The sequence below is a fragment of the Mesoplodon densirostris genome, chromosome 16 (assembly GCF_025265405.1).
Source record: "Mesoplodon densirostris isolate mMesDen1 chromosome 16, mMesDen1 primary haplotype, whole genome shotgun sequence".
In the NCBI taxonomy this organism is placed as follows: domain Eukaryota; kingdom Metazoa; phylum Chordata; class Mammalia; order Artiodactyla; family Ziphiidae; genus Mesoplodon; species Mesoplodon densirostris.
Window position 1 is genome coordinate 51,567,925 of NC_082676.1, and position 10,020 is coordinate 51,577,944.

Consider the following 10,020-nt stretch of genomic DNA (forward strand, 5'->3'; position numbering starts at 1 on the left):
TTTGTGACAACATGGATGGAACTTGAGGGCATTACACTAAGTGAAATAAGTCAGAGAAAGACAAATAAACACCATATGATCTCACTTATATGTGGAATCTAAAAAAAAAAGCTCATAGATACGGAGCAGATTGGTGGCTGCTGGAGGCGGGGGTGGGGAGTGGGCAAAATGGGTGATGGAGGCTAAAAGATACAAACTTCCCACTATAAACTAAATAAGTCTGGGAGGGAGACACAAGAGGGAAGAGATATGGGGATATATGTATACGTATAGCTGATTCGCTTTGTTATAAAGCAGCAACTAACACACCATTGTAAAACAATTATACTCCAATAAAGATGTTGAAAAAATAAATGAATAAAATAAAGTAAATGTCATGGAGATGTAATGTACAACATGGTAACTATAATTAGTAATACTGTGTTGCATATTTGAAAGTTGCTAAGAAAGTAGATCTTAAAAGTTCTCATCACAAGAAAAAAAATTTTGTAACTAAAGTGTGGTGATGGATATTTACTAGGCTTATTGTGATCATATGACAATATATCCAAATGTTGAATCATGTTGTACACCTAAAATTAATATATATGTCAATTATAAGTCAATTTAAAATTTGAAAATAAAACAGAAGCATAACAAGCATAATCAGAGCAACATATAAGTACTTGGAGGCAAGATGATTAATTTTTCAGATTCTACAGGAAGAGCTGTGATGGCAAAGGAGAAGAAAAATATCTCTCAAAGAAGGACATGACACGATGGAGATGCTGGGGATTGAACCCAGGATGTCATGCATGCTAAGCATGCACTCTACCACTGAGCTACATCCCCACCTTGCACACTATCCTTCTTTTAAAGTACCTTCATGAAATAAAACGAATTTATCCCCTTTTTAAAAGCTGATCACAGTGGTGACGGGTTGGGGTTTTTTTTTGGGGGGGTGGTCAGTGGGTAGAGGGCACAGAGGGTGTGTAGGGGCAGGTTCTGGGAATTAGGAATGAAAGGAAATTTACTTTTCTTCCTATGCCTTTTGTACTATTTGCACCTTTTACCATGCAAGCATTGCCTATTTAAAACAAATAAAGGGGCCTCCCTGGTGGCGCAGTGGTTGAGAGTCCGCCTGCCGATGCAGGGGATACGGGTTCGTGCCCCGATCTGGGAGGATCCCATATGCCGCGGAGCGGCTGGGCCCGTGAGCCATGGCCGCTGGGCCTGCGCATCCGGAGCCTGTGCTCCGCAACGGGAGAGGCCACGACAGTGAGAGGCCCGCATACCGCAAAAAGAAAAAAAAAAAAAAAAACAAATAAAGATGTAAAATAAAAGAGAAAATTAAAGGTTAAACAAAACCACTTTTCTGCAACAATGCCCTCATTTTACAGATGGAAATCTGGACCAAATGAGGGAAGAGGCTCCTCTGTCCACAAAACTTACATCTCCCCCAGCCTCCCTCTGAGCCCCAGAATTCTCCGTTCTTCCCTGGGTTAAAGCACTGACCACGCCTTGCTGCCGTCATTTCCGTGCCTTGCCCATCTCTGTGCCCTCAGTACTCAGCTCAGGACATCCAACATTTTTATTCATCCTGCAACCGATATTTGTTGAGGACTGACAATTGTCCAGACATTCTGGTTAAGTGCCAGGAGTTCACTGAATAAACTCATGGTCAAAGTCCCTCCTGGCCTTATAGACAGGGCTGCCACATACAGTCACACAGGCTGTGCACTACACAATTGCAAGAAGTGCCATTCACTTGGACTATTATTTAACTTGTGTCCCCTGGATTTGTGCAGTGCACAAACTATCTAACTATTATAGGTTGGTTAGTTAGGCTAGTTAGTGCCACATAACTATGTGTCCAATTGTCCAGTGTCCAATAGTCCAGTGGAGAAGATAAACAAAGCAGAATGTATTTTTTTTTAGTGGAACCAGAGCAATGAAGGAAGAGAACTGGGTGTATGACAGAGAACAAAAGGAGGGAGTTATTTTGAGTTTCACATAAGCCATTCTGAGAAAGATATATTTAAACCAGAAATTATATTAGTTAGGAATTTTATTTAGTTGCTAGAAACAACTTAATAGCTTCGACAAAACAGAGTTTCCTTTTTCCCTCATTCCATGAGAAGCCAGAATCAGCACAGGACTGATCTGACAGCTCCAGCAGTTATCAGGAGCCCAGCCTCCTTCTGTCTTTCTGCTCCACATTCCTTAACATGTGGCTTTCATTCTCAAGGGTGCCTCATGGTCCAAAATGGTCACTAGAGCTCCAGCCACCACATCTGCATCATAGACAACAGGAAAAGGGCAAGGACATTAGAAAATAAGGGACTACGCCCCCACCTATTGAAGGAGCTGAACAGGGGACCCTAGCCCCCAAGTCGCGGACCAGTCCACAGCAAGCGAAGCTTCATCTGCCGCTCCCCATCGCTGGCATTACCACCTGAACCATCCCCCCCTCCACCTCCCCACCCCCATCCGTGGAAAAATTGTCTTCCACAAAACTGGTCCCTGGTGCCAAAAATGTTGGGGACCACTGTTATAGAACATTCCATTTCTATCTCATTGTCCGGAAGTTGGTCACATGAACATACCATACTGCAAGAGAGGCTGGGAAATGTAGTCTCTAAGGTGTTGCCCAGAGTTGTTACTAAAAAGGGGGAATTGTTTTTTCTTTTTTGGGTTTTTAAAATTTATTTTTTTATACAGCAGGTTCTTTCTATTTTTTTACTTTTCTTAAACATCTTTATTGGACTATAATTGCTTTACAATGGTGTGTTAGTTTCTGCTTTATAACAAAGTGAATCAGTTATACATATACATCTGTTCCCATATCCCTTCCCTCTTGCGTCTCCCTCCCTCCCACCCTCCCTATCCCACCCCTCCAGGCGGTCACAAAGCACCGAGCTGATCTCCCTGTGCTATGCGGCTGCTTCCCACTAGCTATCTACCTTACGCTTGGTAGTGTACATATGTCCATGCCACTCTCTCACTTTGTCACAGCTTACCCTTCCCTCTCCCCATATCCTCAAGTCCATTCTCTTATTAGTCATCAATTTTATACACATCAGTGTATACATGTCAATCCCAACCACCCGATTCATCACACCACCACCCACACAAGGGGGAATTGTTATCGAGAGTCAATAAGCAGCCTCTGCTATGAACTCAGGAGTAACAGGAGTTACGTGAAAGAGTTGGCAGGGAGCAGGTTCCAGGCAGAGGGAATAGCAAGTGCAAAGCCTCCAAGAAGAGAAGGAGGTCAGTGTGTTCTCAGAACTGAAATGAGGCCGGGGCGGAGCACATCAAACAGGAGGAGATGAGGAACCAGGAGAAGGAGAGCCCAGCCGCCTTACACACATGTGCAAACCCAGGTGACAACCTTCCTCTCTGGGCAAAGCCTTGGAGTCAAACAGGCCCATGTCCCTATTCTAACTTCACTCCTTACTGACTGAGAACCCTTGGGTAAGTCTTTTAGCTTTTCTGAGCCTCTGTTTCCTTACCTGTAGAACAAAAATTACATAGGAACAGCCTATAGATTTATCATGTGAATTAAATGAGAAAATGTACGTAAGGAAGTTAGCATAGCGCCTAACACATATTTAGCACATGTTATTATTTATTGATTACATCCTTGACCAAAAAGACTCACGTAATTGTGACAGTCAACAGTCAAGGTTGTATCCCCAGCCTCCAACCAATCATCTGGCACATAGTTAGTGCTCAAAAAATGATAGCTGGGGCTTCCCTGGTGGCGCAGTGGTTGAGAGTCCACCTGCCGATGCAGGGGACACGGGTTCGCGCCCCGATCTGGGAAGATCCCACATGCCGCGGAGCAGCTGGGCCCGTGAGCCATGGCCGCTAAGCCTGCGCATCCAGAGCCTGTGCTCTGCAATGGGAGAGGCCACAACAGTGAGAGGCCTGCGTACCGCAAAAAAAAAAAAGAAAGAAAGAAAGAAAAGATTGCTGTTCCTTTTGTGACTATTGCCTAGGACAGTAGACAGCTCATCAGAATTTCTTCCCGCCTCTTTCTTGACTGCTTCCCTCCATGCCAGCCAACCACAGATCTATCCAATCTTCAGGTTACCCACCTCAATAGCAAACCAGAAATCAGGGTGCCAGGGTGGGAAGTGCCACCCCAGGGAGCTAACAGACCCCCGGGGGCTTGGTTAGAGCCCCAACAGTCTCTTTCTTGCTCAGGCTCTAAAAGTGAATCAGCTCAGCCCTGCTGCAGAACTGCACTGAACTTTAATAAAACCCATGCTTAGACTCGAGGGACCATCGCCACTTATATCCTCACCGACTTTCTAAGCCTATTTTTATTACTCCCTTCTCGGTGAGGGTTGTATATATTTGGGGGCTGCGTTCCTTTCATAATAAGTAAACATGTTGGTAAATACTAATTAGAGTTAACATTCATTAAGTGATTGGTATGGAGCCAGGGATGGTGCTGGGGCCTTGGTCTCCATTAGTTTACGCCACCATCACAAGAACCCAATAAGGCTAGCACTCTAATGATCCCCATTTAACAGAGGAGGAGACCGAGGTGCAGAAAGCTGAGGTCACTTGCCCCAAAAATGAGCAGAGCAGATGCTATGGAAACAGTCTGGTAGTTCCTTAAAAAGTTAAACATGTGGTTTGCTATATGACCCAGCAATTTCAGTCCTAGGTATACGAACAAAAGAAATGAAGACATATATCTACACAAAAATGTGCCCAGAAATGTTCACAGCAGCACTAGTCACAATAGTCAAAAAGTAGGAAAAATCCAAATGTCCATCAACAGGCATATGGATAAACAAAATGTTATATATCCACACAACGGAATATCATTCAGCCATAAAAATGAATGAGATACTGATTCAGGCTGCAACATGGATGAACCTTGAAAACATGATGCTCAGTGAAAGAAGCCAGACACAGGGGCTACACGTTGTACGAGTCCATTGATATGAAACGTCCAGAACCGGTAAACCCATCGAGACAGAGAGCAGGTTGGTGGTTGCCAAGGGCTGGGGATAGAAGGGAATGGGGAGGGGCTGCACTGGGGTGATGGGGTTTCTCTGGGGGTGATAAAAATGTTCTGGAATAGATAGTGGTTATGGATGTACAATTCTATGAATTTACTAAAACCCACTGAATTGTGTACTTCAATATGGTGAATTTTATACTAAGTGAATTATAGCTCAGTTTTTTTGAGAGCAAGGAATTTAACCTCAAGGCTCTCTGATCCGAAGTCTCAATCACCACGTTCTGAGAAGCTCATGTGGCTGCTACAAACCCAAACTCCACTTCACTTCCTAAATACCTTCCTTCACTCAGCCTCCACTAATCAAGCTTCTAGAGTTGGTGTCAGGCCAGACAGGGAAACACTAAGTGCCTGAACAGAGCCAATGATTTGGACATGCCAATAGGTCTTCATTTCTGCTGACCAACAGAGCCTGGGGCTGGCTCCTCCCAGACCTGGGACCCACAGCAGCATCACAGACAGGCTGCATTAAACAATGCTTTATGGCATTCTCAGCAGTCAGCAAGCTAATCACAACTGCCCCGAGTGAGGCCCGCTCCCCCTTTAATACCACTGAGCCGGTTCCCGAAGGAGGCGGCAAGATGGCTGGCGCTCATGCATTTTGCTTCACTGACACCAAATAATTTTTCTTCTCCTGCAAGTCTCCTCAATTTCCAGCCTACCCCTGCCCAAAGAAGACCCAAAGCAAAAGGCAAGATGGCTTAGCACAAAGGACACAGACTTTAAAGCTTGAGAAGTCTGGGGTCAGGTCCTGGCTCTTCCGCTCATGGCAGAGTGGCCTCAAGGTGGAGCTTCATTTCTCTGAGTCTCAGTCTACCCACGTGTCAAGTGGAGCTAATAACTTCCACCCTTTTCATGGTTCTCCTGGGAACCAGGAGATGCTGAATTTGAATGTTCCAGCTTGCACTGGGGGCTCAGTGCATGGCAGCTGTTATCGTTAACTGTCTTCTTAGATGAGCTGGGTTATTTCCACATCATTTCCCCCAGCACACTGAATTGTGGGGATGGCAGCAAACATGGGGCCCAGGAAGTGTCTCAAAATTTCAGTGCACCTGGACGCTTGTTTACACAAAGACCCAGCCCCAGAGTTTCTGATTCAGGAAGGAGACTGAAGGTGCTGCATTTATGATAACCAACTCAGGGTTAAAGACTTTTAGATAAGGATTTTCAGTCCTGGCTGCACATTGAAATCACCTAGAAAAGGTTAGGTTTCTTTTTTTTTTTTTTTTTTTTCATGCCTGGACCCTACCCCCAGAGATTCTGATTATTGGGGTTTTTGCATGGCCAGGACATTGGGATTTTTTTAAGCTCCCAGTAATTGCAATGTGCAGCCAGGGCTGAGAACCCCTGCCATGAGCCAGGGCTTCTCACAGTGTGGTCCAGCATCCCTGGGAACTTGTTAAAAATGCAGGGCTTCCCTGGTGGCACAGTGGTTAAGAATCCACCTGCCAATGCAGGGGACATGGGTTCGAGCCCTGATCCAGGAAGATCCCACATGCCGCAGAGCAACTAAGTCCGTGCACCACAACTACTGAGCCTGCGCTCTAGAGCCTGAGACCCACAACTACTGAAGCCCACATGCCTAGAGCCTGTGCTCTGCAACAAAAGAAGCCACCGCAATGAGAAGCCCACGCACCGCAACTAGAGAAAGCCCGCACACAGCAACAAAGACCCAACGCAGCCAAAAATAAATAAATAAATAAATAAATTTTAATGCAAATTCTCTGTCTGTCCTTCCCCAACCCCCTGAGTCAGATATTCTGGGGGTGGGACCACCGCACAGTGGTTCAATAAGCCATCTGGGAGATTCTGAAGCACACTCAAGTGTAAGACACCCCACTACAAGGCACAGTCTCCCCTAACTTGCATGAGGATAAGAATCACTGGGTGGGGGTATCATTCCTAGACACCTCCCCACCCAGTCTCTGATTCTCAGAGGCTGCAATAGGGCCTGGAAATGTGGATTTTTACCAAGCAACCCTTTACTCTCCTGCTCAGTCTCCCAGTGATTCCTACAGCCCTTGGAATTAAATCCAAAATCCTCTCCTCAGCCCATCCCTTCTGAGCCTCAGGCAAGTCAGGGCAACACTGGCTTAAAGAAATGCCAGGTAAGGAATCAGACACCATACCCACCCCTACCTCCACCACCAGGCTTTCACCACATGGTCTTTATCGTTCTGTTACAGAGGCTGTTGAGAGCACTGCACACAGTTTCCCTGAAGAGCTTCTCTAACTAAATAATTATTTTTACATCCAAACCAACATTACCTCTGTCACCTGTTTACTTAGACAATAACCTAAATCAGAGAATATTAAAATATATATATACACATCACCCATATATATACGTTTACATACCAGCCATGCATATACACACCACACGTGCATATGCATACAACATAGACATATATACCATACATGAATATGCATGCCACATATACATGTGGCTCCACCTCCTAGAGTAATGAAAATAAAAACAAAAATAAACAAAGGGAGCCTAATTAAACTTAAGAGCTTTTCAACAGCAAAGGAAACCATAAACAAAACGAAAAGACAGCCTACAGAATGGGAGAAAATATTTGCAAATGATGCGACTGACAAGGGCTTAATTTCCAAAGTATACAAACAGCTCATACAACTCAATAACAAAAAAGCAAACAACCCAATCAAAAAAATGGGCAGAAGATCTAAATAGACATCTCTCCAAAGAAGACATACAGATGGCCAAAAAACGCATGAAAAGATGCTCAACATCACTAATTATTACAGAAGTGCAAATAAAACTACACTGAGGTATCACCTCCCACCAGTCAGAATGGCCATTATCAAAAAGTCTATAAACAATAAATGCTGGAGAGGGTGTGGACAAAAGGGAACCCTCTTATACTGTTGGCGGGAATGTAAGTTGATACAGCCACTATGGAGAACAGTATGGAGGTTCCTTACAAAACTAAAAATGGAGTTACCATATGATCCAGCAATCCCAATCCTGGGCATATATCCAGAGAAAACCATAATTCGAAAAGATACACGCACCACAATGTTCATTGCAGCACTATTTACAATAGCCAAGACATGGAAACAACCTAAATGTCCATCAACAGATGAACGGATAAAGAAAAGGTGGTACATATATACAATGGAATATTACTCAGCCATAAAAAGAATGAAATAATGCCATTTGCAACAACATGGATGGACCTAGAGATTATCTACTAGATAAAGTAAGCCAGAGAAAGACAAATATCATATGATATCACTTATATGTGGAATTTAAAAAAATGATACAAATGAATTTATTTACAAAACAGAAATAGACTCACAGACATAGAAAACAAACTTATGATTACCAAAGGGGAAAGGTGAGGGGGAGTGATAAATTAGGAGTTTGGGATTAACATATACACACTAATATATATATAAAATAGATAATCAACAAGGACCTACTGTAGAGCACAGGGAACTCGACTCAATATTCTGTAATAACCCACATGGGAAAAGAATCTGAAAAAGAACAGATATGTGTATATGTATAACTGAATCATTTTGCTGTACACCTGAAACTAATACAACATTGTAAATCAACTATACTTCAATATAAAATTTTTTTAAATAAATAAATAATAAAGTAAAATATATACACACCACACATATATATACATTTACATACCACATGTACATATGCACACAACATATACATATATACCATATATGCATAATCATACCACATATACATATCCATGCCACACATGTCTATACATGTCACATATACATATACACACAACACATGCATATGCATACCATGTATACAGGCACATACCACATATACATACTCCATACACACTTACATATACCTATATATACCACATACACATATATATACCACACATGCATACACATGCCACATATTCAGATACATGGCACACATACATATATATACCTCGTACACCTACACATATGCCCACCCATAACACTTCCTGAATACCAGCTCCCGCCCCTGCCCTGCACACACGTACACCTCTCTCCCCAGCTGCCACTCATACTCAGTTGTCAGAAGCTTTGCTCTTTCTGAGTCACTCTGGGGCCCAGAATGTTTGCTGAGACTCTGGAACCCACTATCAGTGGGGGACAGACAACAGTCTCCTATGCCCCCTTCGTCCTTGCCAACAGCTCCCCAGTCTTGTGCAGGATGGGATGGCCAAGCACTCAGGGAAGGTGGCCCATCTCCAGGAGAAACTTCCAAGCTAAGGGTCACAACATTTCAGACCCAATAGCTCCTTTTTTATAATAGAAATATTTGTAATCCCCGCATTACTCCCCCAAAGGGAAATTCAAGGATACCTACACACCTAATTTTTTTGTTAAATCAGAATAATGACCTGGTTGTAATATAAAGAAAAAAATTAAAGGATATCTATAATAAAAATAATAGGCATTTCAATATATAAATGCCCAGACACCACCACCTGGACGACAGCAGGATGAAGCAGCCACATGCTTATAGCATGACTCAAAATCACCATAAAAGCAACAGTCACAAACACCAACAGGCACGGGCCTGTGGGGCGTCCCTCAAACACCACCGAACTGGTTGCCACTAGTGATGTGAGCTCCTGAAATAGAGAGGGAGCAACTCTTGTTAACGTTCTCAGCAAAACAAAGTACAGTCTTTCTTTGTTACAGTCTGTAGCTGCATCCCTGGAAAAGTTGGTCAACATTAAAACCCTCAAAGCATGTTGTGTTTATATGCAAAGTGGAGTTAGGTTCTAAGTTCAGATGATTATAATGAATGTCTAGAAGGAACACGTTTCACTAGGGGGACTGCCCCATGCATTGCAGGATATGTAACATCTCTGGCCCCCGCACTCTAAATGCCTTTGGCACCCTCTGGTCGTTGTGACAACATCAATGTCCCCATGCATTTTCAAAAACACACCCTAGGATGAGTACCATACCTGTGGAAAGCTACAGGTTCCAACAAGGAGACAGCCCTCTTGGTC

At 43.5% G+C, this 10,020-nt stretch overlaps 1 non-coding gene across 1 annotated transcript; it reads right to left on the reverse strand.

Moving 5' to 3' along the window:
* Positions 1 to 759: 759 nt before the first annotated feature.
* On the reverse strand, positions 760 to 831 carry TRNAA-AGC (transfer RNA alanine (anticodon AGC)). Its single transcript has one exon. It is a non-coding gene; the product is annotated as a tRNA-Ala (tRNA).
* Between the last annotated feature and the right edge of the window lie 9,189 nt (positions 832 to 10,020).